At 38.0% G+C, this 13,013-nt stretch overlaps 1 protein-coding gene across 8 annotated transcripts in view; it reads right to left on the reverse strand.

Annotated features, from left to right (window-relative positions):
* Window positions 1-13,013, reverse strand: part of TMLHE (trimethyllysine hydroxylase, epsilon) — a 174,732-nt gene that overhangs the window by 137,992 nt on the left and 23,727 nt on the right. For 5 of the 8 annotated variants that reach the window (XR_005214643.1, XM_037822376.1, XM_037822382.1 and 2 more), the window contains one exon: window positions 11,276-11,433. The exons of 2 other annotated variants lie outside the window; for them this stretch is intronic. The gene's annotated coding sequence lies outside the window, so the exon portion shown is untranslated. The remainder of the gene's footprint in view (window positions 1-11,275; window positions 11,434-13,013) is intronic. One more of the 8 variants, XM_037822379.1, reaches the window with a different exon arrangement.

Raw genomic sequence — 13,013 nt, forward strand, 5'->3', positions numbered from 1 at the left:
CCTCCCCCTTCCCTCATCCCTTAGCGGACCTCTCCGGTAAGCTTCTTCCTTTAATTAGAAAAGAAGGGGGAAATGCGGGACACTGATTACGTGCTTCAACTTGGCGGGCCTGGGCTGGGGGACCGGATCCACCCCTGGGGAGGGTAGTGGGCACGGGCGACAGCGCCCTCTACAGCCCCCCGGGCCTGGGAAAGTGAGGCCAGAGGCAGGCCCCATTTCCTCACCCAAAATACCAATGTTAGGGGAGGCTTGCCGGAGGGAACCGCCTTTTCCCCACCCCCTTATCTTGCCCGGACACTCCCCGTTGCCAGCGCAACTCCCATCACCACCGGTGCGCATACATTGTTGCCGGACACCGTTACGGGAGCAACTTTCGCCCCTTTTCAATCAACCTCCGCGCCCTCTCAGAACCAATCCAAGCCTTTAACCTCTACAGCTACCCCGCCCTCTAAACCGCCCGATATAAGCTTGTACTCTCCCCTAATAAACGCTCTCTCTTGGTTTCTTCACCCTAAAAGAACCGTGTCCCGCCTGTTCCTTTCTCGCCGCCCTCCATACTTTGCACGCCTCCCGCCGGGGACCTGGCCAAGTCCCCCGCCTCGCCCTCGCCTCCGGGAAAGAGCCCCCGCCGCCGGTACCCTCGGAGCAATCCTGAGAGCCTAGGATTTAGCAACCGGCCGCCACCCTCCCCCAGACGAGTCAACTGCGACCGCAGGCTAAGTCCTTATATGATTCCCTAAAGGAAAAAGAAGGTGAAGGGTCTACCCCTAGGGAATTTCAGGCCAGCCTTCTGGTTTGAAAATTTTTTAAAAATGATTAGCCTATGCAATGTAAAAGTAATGGGAGAGGGAGTGTCTGCCAATCAAGAGACAGCTAGGGAGTTTCCTGAAAACCCGAAGAAAAAAAATTTATGTGGATTCTCCAGATCACAGGGGCACTGTGCCCCTAATCCCCGTGATGTGGAAGGGATAACTGTAGCTCCTAAAATCTCTGCTCAACTCTAGCCTCTAAGCTTCTGCTCTCACTTGGTTAGGAGTCAAACAGGGATTTGAGGAGAAAGTTTATGCAGATTTTTCAGGCTCCCCACTCTGTTGCTCCATATTTTCCAGGATTTCTCCATCAAGTCCCAGTCATTCTGACAGCCTGAGATCTGACCAGTTTTTCTCAGCACATGAAACTGCCAGTTTTCTGCTTGAACTCTATTCCTCTGTGTGCCATGGCAAAGTGGGAAGTGCTCTCAAGGAAAAAGCCAGATAAAGGTGGAGCTGACCTAGTATTTTCTCATGTTTCTGCATGCTTTCCATTGCTCTCCAGAGTTCCCAAACAGTTGTTTTTTTATGTTTTGTTCAGAATTTATAATCATCAGGAGGATTAGTTCTATATAAGGTACTCTGCCATGACTGGAACAGGACGTTCTAACTCATTTTAATTATAATTTATCTCTTGATTCTTTAGGATTTTTTACATGTACAATTGTATTGGACATGAATATTGGCAGTATTATTTCTTTTCCAATCTTTTTACATTTGTTTCCTTGCTTTAGTGCACTGGCTGAGCACTTGTGTACACATCAAATAGAAGTGATGATAGTGGACATCTTTGTGTTGTTCCTTAAATCTTAGAGAGAAAATGCTCAATATTTCACCATTAAGTATGATGTTTGCTGTAGTTTGTTTTTCAAAAACCCTTTATCATAAGATACTTTTTATTGCTAGTTTGCTAAAAGTTTTGTTCTCTCATAAATAGATATTGAATTTTATCAAAGTTTCTTCTGCATCTATTGAGATAACCATATGATTTTTATCCTTTATAGTGATATGGTGATGAATTACCTTGATTCATTTTCATATTTAAACCAACCTTACACAAACCCAACTGCACGAGGGTATATTATCCTTTTACTGTATTACTGGATACGGTTTTCTACTATTTTGTTAGAAATTTTGCATCTCTGTTCATAAGTGAAATTCGCCTTAAATTTTCTTTTCTCACACTGTCCTTGCAAGTTTTAGTTATAGGGTTATTACAGCCTGATAAAGAGTTGAGAAGGCTTCCCTTTTCTTATATTCTCTAGAAAACCTTCAGTAAGATTGGTAATAGCTGGAAAATATGCTTACCCTAGCTGAGCTTAGCAGTCTACTCTTTGTACTTAGCTCCCTGAAGGACATTAACCAGACCTTCTCAGTTCTGTTTACAGGAATAAGATAACAGAATAGCATCAAGAACACCCTGTGGCCCAGTGAATCAGTGACTTCCTCCTCAAAAGGCAAAAGTTTGATATTCCTGAGCAGTCAGCTAAGAAAAGCATCATGAAGACCCTGCACATAAGAAAACAACAAGATGTGCTTGCGACAACACATGGTTAAGAAATTGCCTGTGCCCTCCTCACAAAGATCCAACGCCACTGCTGACCTGACAAGAATGCATCATGCAGCCATCACTTAGTTTTTGACCTCTACCCCCCTTCCTTTACCTATAAAAACCCTAAATCACATCCTTACTTTGAACTGGTTTGGAGAAGATTCCTCCAGTTCCTTGCCAGTGCACTTGCCATAAAATCATCTTCTCACAGAGAAATGTGTTCCCCCTTTTTGTGGCACTGGATCAGGTGGGCCCTTCTATTGGAAAAAGCTGTGTTTGCAGTATCACTGGTATTATTTCTTCCTCAAATTTTCGTAGAACTAACCAGAGAAGTCATCTGGGCCTGGAGTTTTCTTTGTGGGAAGGTTTTTAATTATTGATTTATTTAATAGGTAAATTCAGAATTCTTGTCTTATTATGCCTTTTTTGGATAAGTTATATTTTTCTAGGAGTCTATTTCTTCTAGAGTTTAAATACATTGGCTTAAAGTTGGTTACAGTATCCACTTGTAACTTTTATGTTTTATGGTATATAGTGATGCTTTAAATATTATTTATGCCTTATCTCTTTTTTTTACATTTTGTGCATTTTATTCTTTCAAGATAGAGACTACTAGGTTAAAAACTGCACCAGCCCTTCCTTTTTTCTTGTCCTTATAAAAGTGATGATCTGGTTTTCCATATCAACACAAGTAAAATGTTCAAATTCAATCTTGGTTAGGATGGCTCACAATGGAATCATCAAATTGACTTCCTTCCACTGATTTTTAGCTTTTCCTCTTTTCTAGAACATGCATTTTAAGGCTACAAATCCCCCCTCTGAGAATGGTTTAGCTGTATCCCATGAGTTTTGATATGCTATATTTTCATTTTTCAGTCAGTTCAAAATAGTTGCCAAATTGTGATTTTTAAATCTTACTCATGTTATTTAAAAGTATACTGCTTATTTTAAGGAGATTTTCTAGTTTTCTTTTTATTATATTTTTAACTTAATTTCACTATGGTCAAACAAAAATATTCAGTGTAACTGCAATTGTTTAAAAGTTTTTGAGCCTTGCTATATGGCCAAGGACATCATCTATTTTTCTGTGTGCAGAAAAGAATATGTATTCTGCAGTTGCTGTATGTGGTCATTTATATATGTGCATGCATGTCAATTAGGTTATTTGTTAATAGTATTGTTCATTTCTTCTAGATATTTATTGATTTTTTTAGTCTGATGTTCCATCAGTTACTGAACGATATGTGTTAAGGTCTCTGTGATTGTGAATTTATTTATTGGACATCTGTTAATTTCTGATTTTTTTTTAGGCTATGGTGTTAAGGGAATACAAATTAGAATGATTTTATCATCCTGGTGGATTGCCCCTGTTATCGTTATAAAAATATCTCTATGTCTAGTAAAGATTTCTGTTTTAAAGTCAACTATGTCTGATATTAATATATCTATATCAGTTTTCTTTTGGTTGGCATGATATATTGTCTTCCATCTTTTTGTTTTCAAACTTCCTAAATCCTTACATTTAATTTGTGTCTCTTATAAGAAGCATATAGTTGGATTTTGCTTTCTTGACTAGTCTAATAATCTTTGTCATTTAATTGATGTGTTCAGTCCATTTACATTTAATGTTATATCACTATTTGTTTTCTATTTGTCCTACCTGTTCTATGTTACCTTCTCCTGCTTTCATTTTTCCTTTTTGGTTCATATAAACATTTATTGAGTACCTACTGTGTGAGAGGCATTGTGCTAGGTGCTAGAGAATATAGGGATGAATATTATATGCTCCCTGTCTTCAAAGAGATCACAATTTGGTGTGATGGGGCAGTCAGACATTCAACAGATCATACAATGCAATGCAATGTGGTAGGTGCTATTTATTTTTATTTCTTCTTATATGAGTTTGTCTTTTTGTTTGTGTGTGATTTTTTGCTATTCTAAATTTTCCTTTTGATAATATGGGCTATAAAAACAGGTGCTCGGTGTTCTTCCCTTTCTTTTAAATCTCTTCACAAAACCTTGAGCAAAATTTGGAGCCCATTATTCTATGGCAAATGCAGTGACCTCTTTAATTAAATGAAGAAAACCTCCAGGAAGGGCCTGGAGAAGTGTTCTTCTTCAGGCCAACGGAGTAAACATGAAAGATGACCACATCATCCCCACCATCTTGGGAAGCCTGTATCCTCTGACCCTCCTGAGTCATCAGACCACTCTCCCAAGCATCTTCCTGCTTTCTTTTTCACTGATTAGGTAATTTGTAATATTCAATTTTCTCCTTTAATTACTTGTTAGTTATATATTCTTTTACTATTTTTACTGGTTCCTCTAGGGATTATGGCATGTATCTTTGATTTATTAAAGTCTTATGCAAATTAGGGAATTAATAATACATTAACTCCATTTATCCTCCTCCCTCAAGTGCTACTACTGTGCATTTTAATTATACACACACACATATATCCCATGTATTATTTTGTTTTTATACAATCAATGGACATTCAGATTTATCCACATATTTACCCTCTCCAGTGTGTGCAATTCGAATGCATATCTCCAAGCTTTCATTTGGCATCATTTTCCTTCTATCTGAAGATCCTTAATTTTTCCTTTGGTCTGTTGGTGACAGATTCCCTAAGTTTTGACCACCTAAAAATGTCGATTGTACTTTCATTTTTACAGACTATTTTCACTGGGTATAGAATTTTAGATTATCAGTTACTTTCATCAGTATTTTGAGTATCATTCCATTATCTTCACATTGTTTCTGCTAAGTCAAAGCCAATCATAAAAAATTGTTACTGCCTGTAAAGTAGTACATATTTTTTCTCCAATTGCTTTTAAGATTTTTTCTTTGTCTTCATTTTTAGCAGTTTTACTACAATATGCCTAGATAAGGCTTTCTTTGTATTTATTCTGCTTTGGGTTATAATGCTTTTTGAATCTATAGCTTAATGCTTGTTGTTGCAGAATTCTAAGATGATCCCCAGTGACCCTTGCCCTTATATAATCCTATTCCCTTTAGTGTGGGAGGGACTATGAATATGAATGTGATTTTATTTGCATGATTCAGTTATGTATATGGTACAGATAACTTCAAGAAAGGGGGATGATCCTTAGTTGGGCTAACCTCATCTAGTGATCCCTTAAAAGGGATGAGAATATTCCTGGTCAGAGAGATTTGAAGCATGAGAGAGACTGGATGCCAGGGAGAGTCTCCGCTGCTGGCTTTGAAGATGGAGGGACTATGTTGCAAGGAATACAGGAAGCCTCTAGGAGCTGAAAGTGGCCCACAATTGATAGCCACGAAGGAAATAGGAATCTCATTCCTACAAACCACAAGGAACTCAGTCAACAAGCTAAATGAACTTGGAAGTGGAATCTTCCCCAGAGCCTCCAGAAAGGGATGCAACCTGGCTAACACCCTGATTTCAGTGTTTGAGACCCTGAACAGAGAACCTAGTCACATCATGCCTGGACTTCTGACCTACAGAACTGTGAGCTAATAAATGTCTGCTATTTTAAGCCTCTAAGCTTGTGGGAATTTGGTATGCAGCAATAGGAAACTAATACAAAGTTTTTTGTTAGTTTTGGAAAATTCTCAGTTATCATCTCTTTGAATATTGCTTCTGTATCATTCTCTCTCTCCCCTCCTTCCAGGATTCCTGTTACAAACATATCAGACCTTTACACATACTGGGGTCACACACTGTTCTAGTTGCTGGAAATATATCATCATTGAACAAAATGAATACTCCTGTCCTCGTGAAGCATCCTAATAACATCTTGATCTCCTCTACACCTAAACTGGCTCTTCCCACAGTACTCTACTTCACAGTAAATGCCATTACCATCCAACCAGTTGTATAATTCAGAAATGTGTACTTCAAACTTAACACTTCTGTTTTACATTCTTCCCCATTCCCCACTATTAAGTCATGATAACTTTTACTCTCCATTAGATTCTTAAGCCTTACCCACTGCATTATTTCTCTACTTGCCAACACCTCAGTCCAAACCCACCATTATTTCTCACTCAAATATGGCAAGAGATTCCTAACTGATCTATCCATATCCACTGTTGTTCCCAATTCAAACCATTCCACACATTACAGGAAGAGTAAACTAAAATAGATTTGTCAGTATGTCACTGCATTTGAATGGGTCCCTAGGGCCTTCAGAGTAAAGTCTAATCTCCTTAGATGTTATATAATGTCTTCCATTACCTGACCCCAAGCTACCTTTCACTTCCTGCTACTTTCCTCCTTATACTTTAGTGCTTATCATTCCTCAAACTCACCATGCTGTTTCCTGATTCTAAGAAACTCATGTTCATACTCTTTATTCCCCCACACTGCTTCTTATTCATCTTTCAAGGTTCAGCTTAGATATCGTCTCATCTATGGGGTCTTCCTTAAACCCCCCGAATGAACTTGTAGCTTTCATTTATTCTCTCATAATACCCTGTTTATGTCTCTAACTCTCTTCTTAATGCATTATGTTGAAATGATATATTTATAAGTTTTTGCCCCCCTCATAATACTGGATGCTCCTTAACAGGAAGAACTATGTCCTAATCATTTTTGTACCCTAACATCCATCATGGTTCTTAGCATTTAGAACTTCACAAATGTTCATGGGAACTGGATCACATTGCTCTTCTTCCAGCTCTAAATCTTCATCTAACGAAATAATAAAAATATTGACTAGGTGAAGCCAAATGTAGAGTTTGCATCAAAAACTTCCCTTTTGCCTCTGTGAATATGGTAATTTAATTAATTAATACATAATTGTATTAAGTATGTAACTCATATTTCCTGTCTTCTCCAGAAGGGTGTCATAAAGGACTTGCTGAAATTCTATTCATTCATTCGACATATAATAGTATGCAATATTTCCATGAACTAGCTTCCAATAACCTTGCTGGAAATTTTGTTTGCTGATAACTTTGTCATTTTCTAAGTACTCAATTACTTGAAAATCTGTCCCAGAAGCTAACCCAGGAGATATTTAGCTCACTGGTTAGTAGATTAAAGACCTGGCCCTTCTTTTCCAATTTATAATTGATAATACATTTACCTAAATCCAGGATTAAAGTAACTTTCCTATTCTCCTTATTCCTTTGATCACTAAGCATAGTTTAACAATATGATTTGAATTATAATTTATCCATGCCAGGACACTTGCACTTTTTCATTCTATGAGCATAGTTAAAATACATTCTTGTTTGATGACAGCGTGATTGTGAAAGTCTTGTGGCTCACACTCCCTTTACCCAGTGTATGGATGGACAAGTAGAAAAATGGGGACAAAAGACTTATTTTTTATATTCTTATTTTCACTTTTTCTGGTACAAGGAAAATGGGGAATAGATTGGAGTGATGAATGCACAACTATGTGATGGTAGTGTGAACAACTGATTGTACACTTTGGATGATTGTTTGGTATGTGAATATATCTCAGTAAAATTGAATTAAAAATATGTTCTTGTCTTTGCATATATGTATTTCTATTAACCTGAGGTAATTTTAGACCTTACCCTTCCAAATACTAATCTTTAGGCACATGCTACAGCTTACATTCATCCTTGTTTTTGTGCCCTTCTCTTCCATCTCTTATAGATTACCCTTAAAAAATAAAGGAGCTATGAGCTCATTGCAAAATTTTCTATGCAGCCCATGGTTTCCCTCTTTTCTCCTTTAATAGAACAATTTGCTGTTTCATAATCAAAATTATGTTTTTGAGAGCTTCCCAACCTTTAGAGCCTAAAGCTATCTTAATGTAAATTAAGGTCCAACGAGTATCAATCACAATAACAGAAACTTTTGGAGAACAGCCAAAGCTAGAAATTCTAGTCAGAGTAGGCAATTACATAATAGGTCTATCTGAATCTTTTCATGGTTATTACCAAGAAAGAAGCACTACCTCCTGAAAGGCTTAAAGCCAAGAGCCCATTTAGCTCCTGTCCATTTTTCCTTCCAAATGTCTCTCAGTTTTGTCCTTCTCTTTCCATTCCTATAGATGCCTTGATCACCTCATACCTGGACTACTGCCATAGACTAGATGGTTGGTCTCCTTGCCTCTAATCCATCCATATTCCAATCCATTTTCCACACTATTGCCAGATTAATCATCTTAAAACACTTTCATCATGTCACTTTCCTGCCTGAGGATTTAGCTCAAATGTCACCTTCTTGTAATATCTTCCTGACACTCTTAGGAAGAATTAGTGTTTTCACAGCTATCTTTTAGCTTTATTTTGAAATTCTTTAAAGATTATAGGACAGTTACAAAAATAATACAAATCCCCATACGGAGAATTCCAACATATCCCATCCCCCCAGATACTCATATCCACCAGTGTTAGCATTTTGCCACATTTGCTTCATATCTATCATCTATCTATCATCTATCAGTCTGTCTTTCTGTATGTCTATCTATTTATCAATCCATTTTATGAACACCTAAGTGTAAGTTGCATACCACATACACTTAATACTGCCATGTACGTTTCCTGAGAAGTAGGATATTCACTTACATAACCACCTTAAGTGCAGTTATCTAGTTCAAGAACTTAACATTGAAATAAAACTTACAGTCTATGTTCAAATTTTTTCATATGTCCCCAAAACGTCGTTTTGGGCCTTTTCACCTCCATTGTTAGATTCTGTCCAGGATCTAACATATTATATTTATATTTAATTGTTATTGTCTCTTTTAGTTGCTCTTTTTTTAAATTGTGGGAACATATAAACAACATAAACTTCCCCATCTCAACCATTCCCAAGCATACCATTCATGGGGATTACTTCACATTTAGACTATTGTGGTATCTGCACTATCTTCCATTACTAAAACTTTCCCTCTCTCCTAAGAAAAACCTTACACCCATTTTGCATTAACACCCAATTTCCCCTGCCCCCACCCCTGGCAACCTGTACTCTGATTTCTGTCTCTATGAGCATGCATAATCTCTGATATTTTCTTTGTCTTAAATTTAACATTCTAAATCTATATCACTCTTGTTTTCTTAGATACAAACTAAACTTTAATGGTATACACAAATTATGTTCTCATACCCCTCTGTTCCCCCACCTTTATGTAGTTCTTATCACAAATTGCATTATGAATTCAAAACCACAGATTTATCATTACATTTTATGCATTTGCCTTTTAGATCCTGCAGGAAATAAAAAGTGGCATTACAGACCAAAAATACAGTAGCACTGGCATTATATTTTACCCCTGTTGTTACCATTACCAGAGATCTTTATTTCTTCATGATTAATTGATCTATTGTCTGTTGTGCTTTCCTTTCAACCAGCAGAACTCTCTTTAGAATCGCTTGTAAGGCTAATCTAGTAGCGATGAACTCCCTGAGCTTTTGTTGCTCTAGGTATGTCTTAATTCCCCCTCACTTTTGAAAGAAAGCTTCATCAGACATAGAATTATTGGTTGGGGAGTTTTTGCTTTCAGCATTTTAAATATGTCATCCCACTGCATTCTTGACTCCACAGTTTCCAATGAGAAACCAGCATTTAAACTTATTGAAAGGTTGCTTCTCTCTTGGCAGTTTTCACAATTCTCTCTTTACCTTTGGCATTTGAAAATTTGATTATAATATGCTATGGTGTCAGTCTATTTGGGTTTAACCTGTTTGGAGTTGGTTCAGCACCTTGAATGTGTATATCCATGTCTTTCATTCAATTTGGGAAGTTTTTTGCCATTATTTATTTGAATATTGTCTCTGCCCCTTTTTCTTTTTCTTCTCCTTCTGTGACTTCCACAATGCATATATTAGTATGCTTTGTCCCACAGGTTCCTCAGGCTCTGTTCACTTTTCTTCACTCTCTCTTCCTTTTGCTCCTCAGACTGAATAATTTCAATTGCCTTATCTTCAAGTTCTCTGACTCTTTCTTCTGCTAGCTCCAATCTGCTGTTGAACCCCTCTAGGGAATTTTAATTTCTGTTACAGTAGTCTTCAAAACTGCATGGTTTCTTTTCATAATTCATCTCTCTACTGATATTCTCTTTGTTTTCATCTATCATTTTCCTGATTTATTTACTTATTTGTCCCTGTTTTCCTTTAACTTTTTGAGCCTATTTAGGAATATATTTTTAAAGTCTTTCTCTGGTATGTCCCAGGTTTGGTCCATCATATTGATGGTTCCTAATGTTTTAATCTTCTTTGCATTGGCCATCTCTTCCTGATTCTTCGTATGCTTGTAATCTTTTGTGGAAACCTGGGCATTTTGATAGTTTAATGTGCTATCATTGGAATTTATACTGTGAGGCATCTGTTCTTTAAGCTTGTTTCTAGCTAGTATTATGACAGAGTTTTCCTTGAATGCCAGGAGCCAACAAAAAAATGAAGAAGAAAAAGAGACAAGCTTTCCCAGTCTGTAGATTGACCTATGTAATGCTCCCCTTCAGGGCTTCTCCATACAATGAGTTTTGAGAATAGCTCCAGGCAGAAGCATAGGGGCCATCCTGGTCCTTCATGTGCATGCATCTTGTTTTGGGCATGCACAAGTACCCCTGGGAATTGCCCTGTTTACAAAGTCCCAAATGTCTCCTCTTCCCAAGGAAATAGTTTCCCTGTAGTCCTGCGCACTGCACCATATGTCCAACAGTGAACAATCCCTTGCTCCAGGCTGCATTACTTTACTGCTCTCTTATAGCATTCTGCAGGAAAGCTCATTGAGCCTCCTTCTACACACAGGGCAAGTTCTGGGACAGTGAGTCCCTCAGGCCACCATCAGACAGATTCTCCCAGGATGTGCACAGGACCAGGGATTCATACTGGAAGCATGGGCTTGCTCTGTGCCTAAGCCAGTAAGTGGTGGGGGATGGGCCAGCCTGGGCACAATAAGATCTTACCACTTTTAAATCACCTTTTTCTTTATTCAGTACTTGCCTGGTTAGTGTAGTCCTTTATCTGTTTTCTGGAGCTTAGCGTTTCTGCCAGTTCTTGCTGGTTGTTCAAACTTCTGTGGGTGGACAGAGCCCTGGATCCTCTGAAAAGCAGGTACCAAGATGGAAGTAGATGTGAAATTGATTTATTGGGGGAAACACCTGTGAGGGAAAATGGGGAAAAGACTGAAAGAACTGTCACACCATGGTGCAGGCCTCACCCCTGTTAAGGAGGAGGGGAAGGAAGCAAGGTGTTACACTGTAATGCAGTTCTAAGAAGGCTTCAGCAAGGATGTTGGGGACTCTGTCAGCCAAAGGTGTCCATCAGAGGAGTCTGGGTCTCTGAGGAATGGGCTTCATTTCCCAGGCTCAGTCAGTAGCTCAGTAGGAAAACAATGATGGATTACAGAACACAGCAGATGGGCTTTTGGTCAGTTATGTTCCCTATAGTGGGAGATTTGAGAAGCAATTTTCAAGGGCCACAAACACTGCAGTGGCTGGCACAAAATAGACTGAAAACATATCTGCAAACTATAGTCAGCCAAAATGTGGACAGTTTGCAAATACTGCTCTAGTCATTAATACATTCTTCACCATCAATGGGTGGCCTTAAGATCCCAAAGTAGGGCAAAAGGTACAATCAATAACATCTAGGTGGTAGAGTTTAAGGTACCAGGATAAACATGAAAAGCACTGCCAGAATAGAGGGTTGGTTTCACAGTATGGAACAGCAAAGAAATGACAATCCACAAGTAAAGGAAAAAGTATGAGTTTAAGCAAAGTGTCTGTAAGCATTACAGAAGAAGAGTGAATTTGAAAGACAGAAATAGATGATAATTATTGACTAAAGCAGGGCATATCAGATATTTTTATATGAAAGGAGAATGAACACTGTTACATATACTTTATATAGTGTCAAGAGTATGCTGTGTGAGAAGAAGCAAGAGCTTAAAAGAATTTGAGGTATGAAAAGCAGTGACAATTGTGGCTCTTGATGAGAGACAAGGGCTTCTTCTTGTCCTGAAATGTTTAGGAAAGTACCACACAATGGAGAGTTGTCCCACATCCTGCTTGACTTATAAATATTACCCTGAACAAAAATAACTGACATCATTCCTGCTCAAACTCTTTCAAATAATTGAAGAAAGAAAAAGGAACACTACCTAACTCATTTTATGAAGCTAACATTGCTTTAGTACCAAAGCCAGATAAAGATACTTCCAGAAAGGAAAACTACAGGCCAATCTCCCTAATGACTAGAGATGCAAAAATTGCCATCAAAATACTTGCAAATCAAATTCAAAGACACATTAAAAAAAATCATACATCATGACCAAGTGGGTTTCATCCTTGGCATGCAAGGATGGTTCAACATAAGAAAATCAATCAATGTCATACAACACATTAACAAATCAAAATGGAAAACTCAAATGATCATCTCCATAGATGCTGAAAAAGCATTCAACAAAATTCAGAACCCTTTTTTGATAAAAACACTTCAAAAGGTAAGAATTGAAGGAAACTTACTCAATATGATAAAGAGCATATAGGAAAAACCCACAGCCAGCATAGTACTCAATGGTGAGAGACTGAAAGCCTTCCCTCTAAGATCAGGAATGAGACAAGGATGCTCACTGTCACCACTACTATTCAACATTGTGCTAGAAGTTCTATCCAGAGCAATCCAGCAAGACAAAGAAATAAAAGGCATCCAAATTTTACAGGAAAAACTAAAACTGTTA

Source organism: Choloepus didactylus, chromosome X (genome assembly GCF_015220235.1).
Source record: "Choloepus didactylus isolate mChoDid1 chromosome X, mChoDid1.pri, whole genome shotgun sequence".
NCBI lineage: Eukaryota > Metazoa > Chordata > Mammalia > Pilosa > Megalonychidae > Choloepus > Choloepus didactylus.